This window comes from Bufo bufo, chromosome 2, assembly GCF_905171765.1.
Source record: "Bufo bufo chromosome 2, aBufBuf1.1, whole genome shotgun sequence".
Taxonomy (NCBI): domain Eukaryota; kingdom Metazoa; phylum Chordata; class Amphibia; order Anura; family Bufonidae; genus Bufo; species Bufo bufo.
This window is the reverse complement of record NC_053390.1, coordinates 419,201,608-419,213,042: the sequence shown is the minus strand read 5'-3', so window position 1 is coordinate 419,213,042 and position 11,435 is coordinate 419,201,608. Positions and strand designations below refer to the sequence as shown.

At 41.2% G+C, this 11,435-nt stretch overlaps 1 protein-coding gene across 2 annotated transcripts in view; it reads right to left on the bottom strand.

The window, feature by feature from the left end:
* FBXO10 (F-box protein 10) overlaps positions 1 to 11,435 on the bottom strand; it is an 81,311-nt gene that overhangs the window by 19,779 nt on the left and 50,097 nt on the right. The gene's annotated exons all lie outside the window — the stretch shown is intronic.

Genomic DNA, 11,435 nt, shown 5'->3' with positions numbered 1-11,435 from the left:
ACCAATTCGCTGTGACAATTTTTGTCACTTCACCCCATCAAAAAAATTTTTTTATAAAAAAGGGTTCAAAAAGTCACCCACTTCAAAACGGTATCACTGAAAAGTACAGATTCCCCCGCAAAAAAATGTCTATGTACACATAACGACAAAAATGTTATAGGGGTTAGAATGTGGCGATGAAAAGAAAAAAAATATATTTTTTAAAAGGTTTTCATTTTTTCTTTCAGTATTGAAAGATGCAAGAAAAACGACACAACTGTTGTATCATTGTAATCGTACTGACCTGGAGAATGAAAGTAAACAGGTCAATTTTACCGCATGGGGAATTCTTTAACTTCCCCAATAAAACTGTGGCAGAATTGCGTTTCCCCCCCCCAATTCCATCCCCACTAAATCACATGCAATATAAAATAGTGCCATTAGAAAGTAAACCCTGTCCAGCAAAACACAAGCCCTCATAAGGCTATGCGAATTGAAAAATTGTTATGGCACTGGGAAGGCAGGAAGTGAAAAACGAACACACGGAAAATTGCAAGGTCCTCTAAGGGTTAAAGTTATGCTTGTATTAAAATGATATCATCTTTTTTCTTTGCGCTCTCTACTTTCTGTTCAGCCTGCTACCTAACAGCATGTAGAGGAGGAGATCAGATCTCCTTATGTGTGTGTGTGACTGTGGTCCCTAAACTGGCCATTAGTTCTAGATGGAGAAGGCAGAGATAATCTATACACATAAGATGCCATGGCCTGTAATAGATGCTCCACAATACATTGTCTTCACTGCTTCAGCCTCATGTGTTACTATGTTACAACGGTAATCTAGTAGATTATCAGGGCTGCCAAGATAGCAATTTTTAGGCTGATACCATTTAAAAGAAAATGTCTAAAAGCTGAGTGCCATTTTCTTCAAGCACCCTAGCCACTAGAAACCTGCTCTTTTTGCATTACTTCACGGTTTCTTAAATTGCACTCTTTAAGGTACTTGTATTCTGGTAATAGGAGGTCTGGAAATATGGTGGCTGAACAATCTTACCATGTTCGTCCAAACAACTGCCTCTCCACTAGATGAAACTGAACATTGTGTTTCCGCAGACACAAAATACACTGAGCGTGGGCTCTGTTCTGATCCGCCAGGAAATGTATTATGGCCATAATTCACAGCATGTGATGTTTCTTCATCTGCTACAATTAGTGTGACAGAAGACAGCATAATGTAATCACTGTCTAGACCAAATGTATCTGGCTGAGAGGAACGCCTTGACGTTCATTATTCTTGTCCTTTCAGTATCAACGCAGGTCACAAATAGTGATGGACCAACATCTGCCGGGACGGTTCGCGAACGCGATCAAATGTTCGCGAACCGCAAGTTCTCGGTGGGTCCCATTCATTTTAATGGCAGGCGAACCTAAAAAACCTTCAGCTCATATTTGCAGCCAAGAAATAATTACTAGAAGTGCACAAATAGTCCCACAACATGGACAGTGACATACCAGATGTAGTATTCAAATTTGCGATCTCCATTTATTATTTTTTTCAATGCGAAATATCGGCAATATAATTTTCGCGTACGCACATATGCACTATACAGTACCCAAATGCACTATAAAGAAAGTATATTGGTATATAACACCCCCCTTCAATCAGTTTTTTGGGGGACGACTGGTATATCACACCAGTAGAAATTATTTGTTCCAATAACGCTTGTCCCTCTATATACCTGCAGTATCGCAGCAGAACTGCACACAACTGCCGCACAATACAAATGCACTATAATATACTTTCTAACATAGAGGGTCCATTCACACGTCCGTAAGTGTTTTGCGAATCCGCAAAACACGGACACCGGCAATGTGCATTCCGCAATTTGCGGACCACACATCGCCGGCACTATAATAGAAAATGCCTAACCTTGTCTGCAATGGCGGACAAGAATAGGACAAGAATAGGACATGTTCTAAGTTTTTGCGGCCCCATTGAAAATAAATGGGTCTGCACCCGTTCCGCAAAATTGCGGAACGGATGCGGACCCATTTTGCGGACGTGTGAATGGAAAAGATATCCTCAAAATGAAAATAAATTAAATTATTAAAGTTTAGGTGGTAGGCAATAACAAGTGCTCGGCGGCACTAAATCAGGTGCTCGGCGGCACCAAATCAGAAACCATATGTCCTACCACAATCTGGGGGGTTCCAGTGCACATCCATGAATCCTGGAGGGAAAGAAAAAAACATCTATCCCTGGGCTAGATGATGATGTGGTATTGAAGGACAGGGTGGGCAAAGAACTGTCCCTGATATTGCCCTACAGGGGGGTGCTATTCTGGCCCTGATAGCCTAACCACAGACCACCCGCCCTGATAAGAGCGACCCCGTCCGGAATCTTACCCTATATAAAAATGGTAGTAAGCCCCTAGCCCCCTGGACTTCCAGGTGATCACTATATACAGTGCTGCCCATAATTATTCATACCCCTGGCAAATCTTGACTTAAAGTTACTTTTATTCAACCAGCAAGTAATTTTTTGACGGGAAATGACATAGGTGTCTCCCAAAAGATAATAAGACTATGTACAAGAGGCATTATTGTGGAAAAAAAACATCTCAGCTTCTATTTACATTTGAACAAAAAATACAAGATGTTCCGCACTGTGCAAAATCTCCAAAATAAATAGGTCCGCAATTCCGTTCCGCAAAATGCGGAACGAAATTGCGGACGTGTGAATAGGGCCTAACGGACACCACTGAGCGAACATTTGCTCTCGATTACTGCTCTGTGTAAACATATACGCTGATCAGCCAACAAACAAGCAAAAATATTTTCTTGGCTGATTGCATCTTGCAAAAATATTTTCTTGGCTGATTGCATCTTGCCGCCCCATATAAAATTAATGGAGGGCGGCTGAGCATGCGCAGTGCGCCCTCCTTCACTTGCGGGGCTCCGTTCTCGATATAGGTGCAGGACACAGCACCTATAAGACAATGGGGGCATATCCTAGTGATATGCCCCCATTGTCCATGATGAGACAACCCCTTTAATTAATGTAAGGAGCATCAGGTACTTAGATGCCTCTTAATAAATTAGCTGCATCTCTGACAGTCCATGTGCCAGAAACTGAAGCCCCTAGGTGGCATAGACTTCAGATGTAAATTGTAGTAAATCCAGCGGGGCCACAAAGCCCCACCTCTCCTGTTAAGACACACTCCTTTTCGCTCCACTTTATAAAAGTGTCGAGAAGATCACAAAATTGCAAAGTATGGCACAAATATGACATGCGCCATAATTTGCTACTTTTCACTTTGGTCAAATTTGGCCGGTTCGCCAAATTTAAAAGTGGAATAAACAGTAGGTCAGGATTTCAAATTAGAACAACTTTATGTCTCATTTATGATGTGCATCTTTTTAAAAAGCCATGAAAAAAATCAAAAATGTTCTCCAAGCCAGGCAACCCCCTGGTGTACTTTTACTGACATAGGCATGTACCACATTGTACTTGTGCCAAATATATTCTTACTGTGCACCATTTCATAAATTTGGTGCAACCTCACAAAGACAAACTTAAAACTGACACATAAACCACCGCAAACGATAAATTCCCTCCTTAAAGGGGTATTCCCATTACATACAATGGGGGAATATTGCTAGGATATTCCCCCATTGTCTACAAGGAGAACAGAGCGGGCAGAGCTGTGGTTTCCCGGGGTCCATCCACCACCGAGCGCTGCTTCCATTCATTTCTATGGGGCAGACGGAAATAGCCAAGCCAGCGCTCTGCTATTTTCACGGCCCCATAGAAATGAATGGAGGGCGGCTGCGCATGCGCAGTGAGCCCTCCGTTCATTTCCCTGCTCTGTTCTCGTTGTAGGTGCGGGTCCCAGAGGTGGGGGCATATCGCATTGTCTGAGATGGCAAAACCCCTTTAATGAAATTTTTTATTTGCCCAGAGTACTCCAAACACTGCATATTTTACCCCATATACCTGTTTTTCATGTTGGCACTTTCCTTCCCCTTTTTCTGCATAAATTTCATCTGGACAGGATGTTTACCTGCAGAAAACATTTTTAGCAGCTTTCTCCAAACTCAACATGCTTTGTTCGGTAATGTTTTACAGGGCTTGTTCTGTAATGTTTCACAGGGCTTGTTCTGGCTGCCACATTCTCCTCTCTGCAGTTGTTACACCACTACACCTCCCCACTCCATGTTATTAGCAGAGCAAGCCCTGGGAAACATTACATTTAAAGGGGTTGTCCAGCTTTTTTAAGTGATACCTACCCTCAGGACGGGTCATCACTGGCTGATGGGAATCCAACATCGTGCTCCTCCACCGATCAACTGTCCTGTGCAGCTCCATTGTCAGAAGTTGGTGCCGGAGCTACAGAGCACCTTTGTAGCAGACAGCACTCATCAGAGCATCACAGCTCTGATTGACTCCAATGGGAGCAGCACTGCTGTCCACTACAGTGTTGACCTGCAGTCTCGTTCCAAAGCCAGAGCTACACAGAACAGGTGATCAGGAGGGTGCGGGGTTCGGATGGGCCATTGATGGCGGATCCTGAGGATAGGCCATCACTTAAAGGCTTGACAACTCCTTTAAGGTCTGTTGGTTTAGTTTAGATTTGGATTGGGCTAAAGAATGTCAGGAACATGTTCAGAGAGTTGTGATCAATGATTCCCAGATTCAGTCCTGGGCTTGCTATTTTAAGGGGTTTTCCAGGATTTTGATATCGATGGCCTATCCTCAATAGGTCCAACTCCCAGCACCGCTGTCGATCAGCTGTTTGAGGAAGCCACGGTGCTCACTGGAGCTTACCAAGCACAGCGCCATCCATTAGATAGCGGCATTTATTGTATTACTGTAATGTAATTTTGTTGTTTAAACAAGTTAAGCCAGTAAAGAGGATGTTGGCACGGTTTCTATTTCTGCAGATATATCAAGCTGTGTGGTATAATGCAGTCTATGTAAGATGTTCATAAATGACAAGCTGTGTATACATTAGCACGAGTGCCAATCATCACGAAACAAACAAGAACACCAAGCACCAACCAAAAGCAGGCATGTATCACCGACTGCACCTCTTAAAATGAACAATTGTCTTTATTGCAAAATAAGCATCAAAAGCAAACAAAAAACATTTAAAAACAGAAGTATAACATCCATTTCCTGTCCCTGGTTGGGTTAAGTACCCCACATTGATTAGAAACAATATAAAACACCCTAAGGAGATACCAACGTCACAAACACCGCATACAAAAGTAATATAAATCAGTGTATTTCTATTCTGATGCCCCCTGGAAGAAGTGGTAGGACGAAACGCGCGTCGGGGTAACGGTGGTGGTCCTGTGACACTGCGGTCTGTATTTATTTGAATTGCCTTCTTTGCTGTGGGTTATCTCCTTGACTTATGGAAGACTTTGATATACCTGCCATCTAATTATTGCATGGGTTGTTCATATATACAGGACTGACTTATCTTCCTGTTTTCTTAGTGGTGTGTGTATGTGAGGTTCTACTTTCTGATCTCCCACAACCTTTTCTGCCTGCTTATTTGATGGCATGTATAATGGAGATGTGAAACTGCAGGGAGGGACTGATACTTATTTTGTATTTGTATTTATACGAATCTTCTGTTATTTTCATTTTTCTTGGACTATGTGACCTGCAGTGCGATTGGTCTGCTGCTCACTGCCACATTTGGGATCCATTTTTTTTATGATAAGTATTATGTATTTTATTTTTTACAGATGTATTTGAAATAAAGATGTTATTGGAATGTAATAGTGGTGTATTTGATTAGGACCACACACTTGTTGTGTTATATTGGATATATGGTTTGGTGTACAAATGGAATAAATAATGCAATATCAGTGTCAAGTTGATTTGGAAGGTGGATGATCTCGGCAAAATGATTAATGTAAAATCCCCACAAAGAACAAGGGGGCAGTGCCTTCGTCTGGAGAAGAAAAAGATTCAGTCTCCAAAGGCAACAAGGCTTCTCCACCATACAAACTGTGAATATGTGTAGTCTACCTCAAGACCTGGTCACAGCAGTTGATGCCTTAGACGAATTCTTAAAACGAAATAAAATGAATGTTTACGAAAATGGGAACAATTCTGGTTTCTCACTCCCCTTCATCCACATCCCTTTGTTGAAATTGATGGCCATATTTACGTTTTTCAAAACACACTTTCTATGTAACTATGAGTTTGTATACATGTTGAGCTATAAGAATAGGAGGCAGAATGTATAATCTTTCTTTACGAGTCCTGGCAGCTTGAGGATGAAAATGCTGAGTCAAATCATAGCCAAGTATATATCCCTGACCTCAGCTGATCTCCCTCTGTTCTATGTCGCCCTAGGGGGCACAGGAGATCACATAGAACCACTTTAAGCTGGAAGTGGAAAGCACATTTTTATTTCTTAAATGTATAACACTGACAGTAATTAGTCGAAACCGATTCTCATTTGGTATATTTATGGTTAGCTTTTATGCTGACTCTGTTGTATAACACAGCTTCATGTCGACTGCAAACAATCTAAGTACTTCACTTACGGTAGTTTAAACACATACTTTATATAGTTTATAACCACATTAATTACACCCCCAGAAAATGAAGAGAGAACACCTAGAAGGAGTGAAGATAAAAAGCTTATTTTACAATATGGCACGTTACATGTAGTGATCAAAGACCCTTACTTTACATACAGATGCTCCACAGGCTTTTTTTTTGTCTGTCTCACACATGTAGAGAGGGTTCTGGATGGTCAAGACACTCAGAAGCATGCTAAAATAGCCATATACACTCACCTAAAGAATTATTAGGAACACCTGTTCTATTTCTCATTAATGCAATTATCTAGTCAACCAATCACATGGCAGTTGCTTCAATGCATTTAGGGGGGTGGTCCTGGTCAAGACAATCTCCTGAACTCCAAACTGAATGTCAGAATGGGAAAGAAAGGTGATTTAAGCAATTTTGAGCGTGGCATGGTTGTTGGTGCCAGACGGGCTGGTCTGAGTATTTCACAATCTGCTCAGTTACTGGGATTTTCACGCACAACCATTTCTAGGGTTTACAAAGAATGGTGTGAAAAGGGAAAAACATCCAGTATGCGGCAGTCCTGTGGGCAAAAATGCCTTGTGGATGCTAGAGGTCAGAGGAGAATGGGCCGACTGATTCAAGCTGATAGAAGAGCAACGTTGACTGAAATAACCACTCGTTACAACCGAGGTATGCAGCAAAGCATTTGTGAAGCCACAACACGCACAACCTTGAGGCGGATGGGCTACAACAGCACAAGACCCCACCGGGTACCACTCATCTCCACTACAAATAGCAAAAAGAGGCTACAATTTGCATGAGCTCACCAAAATTGGACTGTTGAAGACTGGAAAAATGTTGCCTGGTCTGATGAGTCTCGATTTCTGTTGACACATTCAAATGGTAGAGTACGAATTTGGCGTAAACAGAATGAGAACATGTATCCATCCTCTGATGGCTACTTCCAGCAGGATAATGCACCATGTCACAAAGCTCGAATCATTTCAAATTGGTTTCTTGAACATGACAATGAGTTCACTGTACTAAAATGGCCCCCACAGTCACCAGATCTCAACCCAATAGAGCATCTTTGGGATGTGGTGGAACGGGAGCTTCATGCCCTGGATGTGCATCCCTCAAATCTCCATCAACTGCAAGATGCTATCCTATCAATATGGGCCAACATTCCTAAAGAATGCTATCAGCACCTTGTTGAATCAATGCCACATAGAATTAAGGCAGTTCTGAAGGCAAAAGGGGGTCCAACACCGTATTAGTTTGGTGTTCCTAATAATTCTTTAGGTGAGTGTATATGAGGAGCTGCTGCATCTCAAAGGACAGCCACAGCATCACAAATTGGTTCGGCAGCAATCACTGCGTGGACCATAAGAAACCGCCTACTTGAAGCAAGACTGCATTCACACACTCCACTTGCTCATTTGCCACTAACCTCTCATCATTGCTACGTGCGCCTGAACTGGTGCTGCAAGATAGCCCATTGGAGGCATGAATGGCAAACAATAGTCCGTGATGAAAGCAGGTTCTGCCTTAGTACTAATGATGGCCGCATCAGAGTTCACAGGAAGGCTGGAGAGTGCCGACCGCCATACTGCATAATACACAGACAGAGGACTAACATCAAGTGTCATGGTGTGGGATGCCATTAGCTACCATGCCCGTTCCTGTCCGTTATTTGTGGAGGGAATATTGACTACCCTTCTGTATGTCCAGGACATTGTGGACCCCGTCCTATTGCCTTTTTTGACTCAGTTAGGAACCATGGTGTTCCAAGAAGATAACGTCTGCCCACTCTACAATGTGCTTTTCAAGGTGTCCAGAAGCTCCTCTGGCCTGCTTGATCGCCAGAGCTCTCCAACATTGAGAATGTCTGGGACCGGATGGGTCAACAACAACCACCTTGGCTAACCTACAGGTCGCCTTAAATTTTGCAAGTGTTCTTTTTTCATTATCTGGTAGCGTACTATTAGTGCCATGACAGAACTTGGAAATGCACTATTGAACCAATCGCTGAATATAATCTTTCAGAGAGTTTTCTATCCTAGTATTATCTGGACAAATTAACTTTAATTATTATAATAGGTGCTTGTAGTATAATCCCAATTGTGGTTAAATTAGAATACATCAGTTTGGCTTTATTAAACTGTGCTGTCTCTTTTAACTCCTTAAGGGCAGGCCAATTTTCTTTTTCGCATTTTCCTTTTCCTCCCAACCATTTTTCCCTTCACAGGAGAAGTTTTATTTTTTTAATGGTACTATTTAATTTACCACATCTTGTATTGAAAATCTGTAAAAAAAAAAAACTTGAAAAAACCCAGCAATCCCGCCATAATCTTCAAATATTTTTTTTTAAACTTTCACTGTGTACTAAAATGACACGTAGACCTTATTCTGCAGGTCAGTATGATTGCAGCAATAGAAAATTTATATAGTTTTTATTATATTTTATTACCTAAAAAATTAATAAAATAAAAACTTACACAAACAACTTTTTTGTTGTAGTATTTATTGGTACCCTTTTGCAGTGCAAACAGCTTTTTGATTGCTTTTTATTTCTTTTTTTTTTTTTGGGGGGGGGGGCGGTAGAGGGTAGTTGAAGTGACTTAAAAACAGCAAATCCCCCTGATTTTTTTTTTTTCCATTATAGTGTTCACAGCGCATGATAAATATTTGATTAGTTCGTACATTTTCAGATGTGGCAACACTACAGTAGTTATTATTTTTTTTTATTTCTATAAGTAAAATTGTATATATAAATATTTTTATAAACTTTTTTTTACTGCAACTTTTAGTCCCCTTGGGGGGCTTGAATTTGCAGTCTTCTGATCGTACCACAGTCTGCAATAGAATGCCATTGAATTCTTAGGGATTTTGATAGGCATCCTATTCAGCCCTGCTGCAGGCCAGGGAGACTTCAAAAAGGCACTAGGCTGCCTTATTAACTAATTGGAACCCCATGATTTCACCACCACAGAGGCTCCGACAGATGCTTGGGATCTGAGGGGTTAAATGACTGGGATCGTGGTTATCTACGACCCTGGTCATTGCTAGCGGGTGTCAGCTATAGTAGACAGCCGGCAGCTACCATGTATGGAGTGGGCTTAGCTTGTTAGCCCGTGCAATACAGCCAAATGATATATAGTTACGTCATTGGGGTTAAGATGTTAATATAATAATTTTTTCAAGTTGCTTTTGTGGGTGCAGTCACATATCACAGTTTTGGTGCGACAATTTGCTTAGATTTTTGGAAAATAACAGCAAAACCACAAAATAATCAATACATGTGCATTCACATCTCTGGAAGCAGCATGAAGTATTGAAAGGCCCACTAACAAACTATGTAACTTTGATGCATGCACAGTATTTATGAGCTGTAGACTCACCCCACCCACCAGATGGAGGAAAGTTGTTAATAAGTAGCTGGGCAGCTCATGGATACACAGGACTTAAAAGGGGTATTCCGGTTATAGAAAGTTAGCCCCTATCCACAGGTCCTTGAAATAGACTAAGCGGCTCGTCTGAAAAGCACGAAGTTGGTTCATTCATTTCTATGGGAGCACTAGAGATAGCCAAGCGCTGTACTCAGATATCTTCGGCGCTCTCATAGAAATGAATAGAGCAGAAGTGAGCTTTTTCAACCAGCCGCTACGTTCATTTCAAGGGGTTCCACAGGGTACAGGGGCACCCTTCTTGTGATTGGTGGGGGCCCTGCCGCTGGGACCTGTGTATAAGGGATAACTTTCTATAATCAAAAATACCTTACAGTGCGTTGCAACTGATAAAATGTAAATTTTTACTCATACATATAAATAAAAAACATTTAATCACACAATATACCAATAAATCATAAATCCTCAATTAAAATATATTCACAATAAGTTGTTCTGTCAGATCTTTTCAGTGTTGAGAACCCCACCTTTATGTGAAAAGGAAGGTACACACGTGTACCGAAACGCGTCTGGTGGCGGCTGTGAAAAGGCAGTGTGTATGAGAACATATCGCAGACAAGGTGAACACGAACATCATTACCAATCGAAGTCGGCTTTCCGGGAACCTCAGAGCACATGCGCTGGGAAAGACACAGCCGAGAGAGATACAGCGGAGACCCATGCTGCGAGATTACAACGAAAGCAGTGAGTAATCCGCAGGAGGTTGTGAGTGATACAGCGGACATTTGCGCTGAGAGACCGGAGCGAAAGTCGGCTGATAAGCTGCAGGAGGTCGTGAGTAACACGCAACATTGTTGAATACAAATTTGAACACTAACTGCCATATATTATAATCTGCAAATTTGGATTATTCTAACCATATGAAAAGCCGATTGTGACTAATAGCACAATCTTAACACATGAACGTGGACTAACAGCGATAAATTGCATTGATGTAAATAGACCACAATAAGAGATATGGATGTTACCATGTCTGTCTATATTAGATGACTGAACTACAGTATTTGAAAGTAAATCACCAAACCTTGAACCACACGCTCAAGCACAAGCAAATAACCGCACTTTTAGATATTTTTTTTCTTTTTATGCGTGAGCTCCGCATTATAAAAGGGACCAGTTCTATTAACTTATTGTGAATATATTTTAATTGGGGTTTTATAATTTATTGGTATATTGTGTGATTAAGTGTTTTTTATTTATATGTATGAGTAAAAATAATTTCAGAATATTGTGAGCCAGCCATTTTGTAATTTTTGGGAACTGGGGGTGGCCAGTGGGCCAGGCTCCAATAAGACGGTGAGTGTCCTCAATCTATATATATTTTTAGGTTTTAAAATGTAAATTTGCCAAAATTATAATGTTTCTACACAAAAGTATAAACTAGGTGACAGATTTGCTTTAAAAATGGTAGAATAGCCGAAACATGTTCTGTT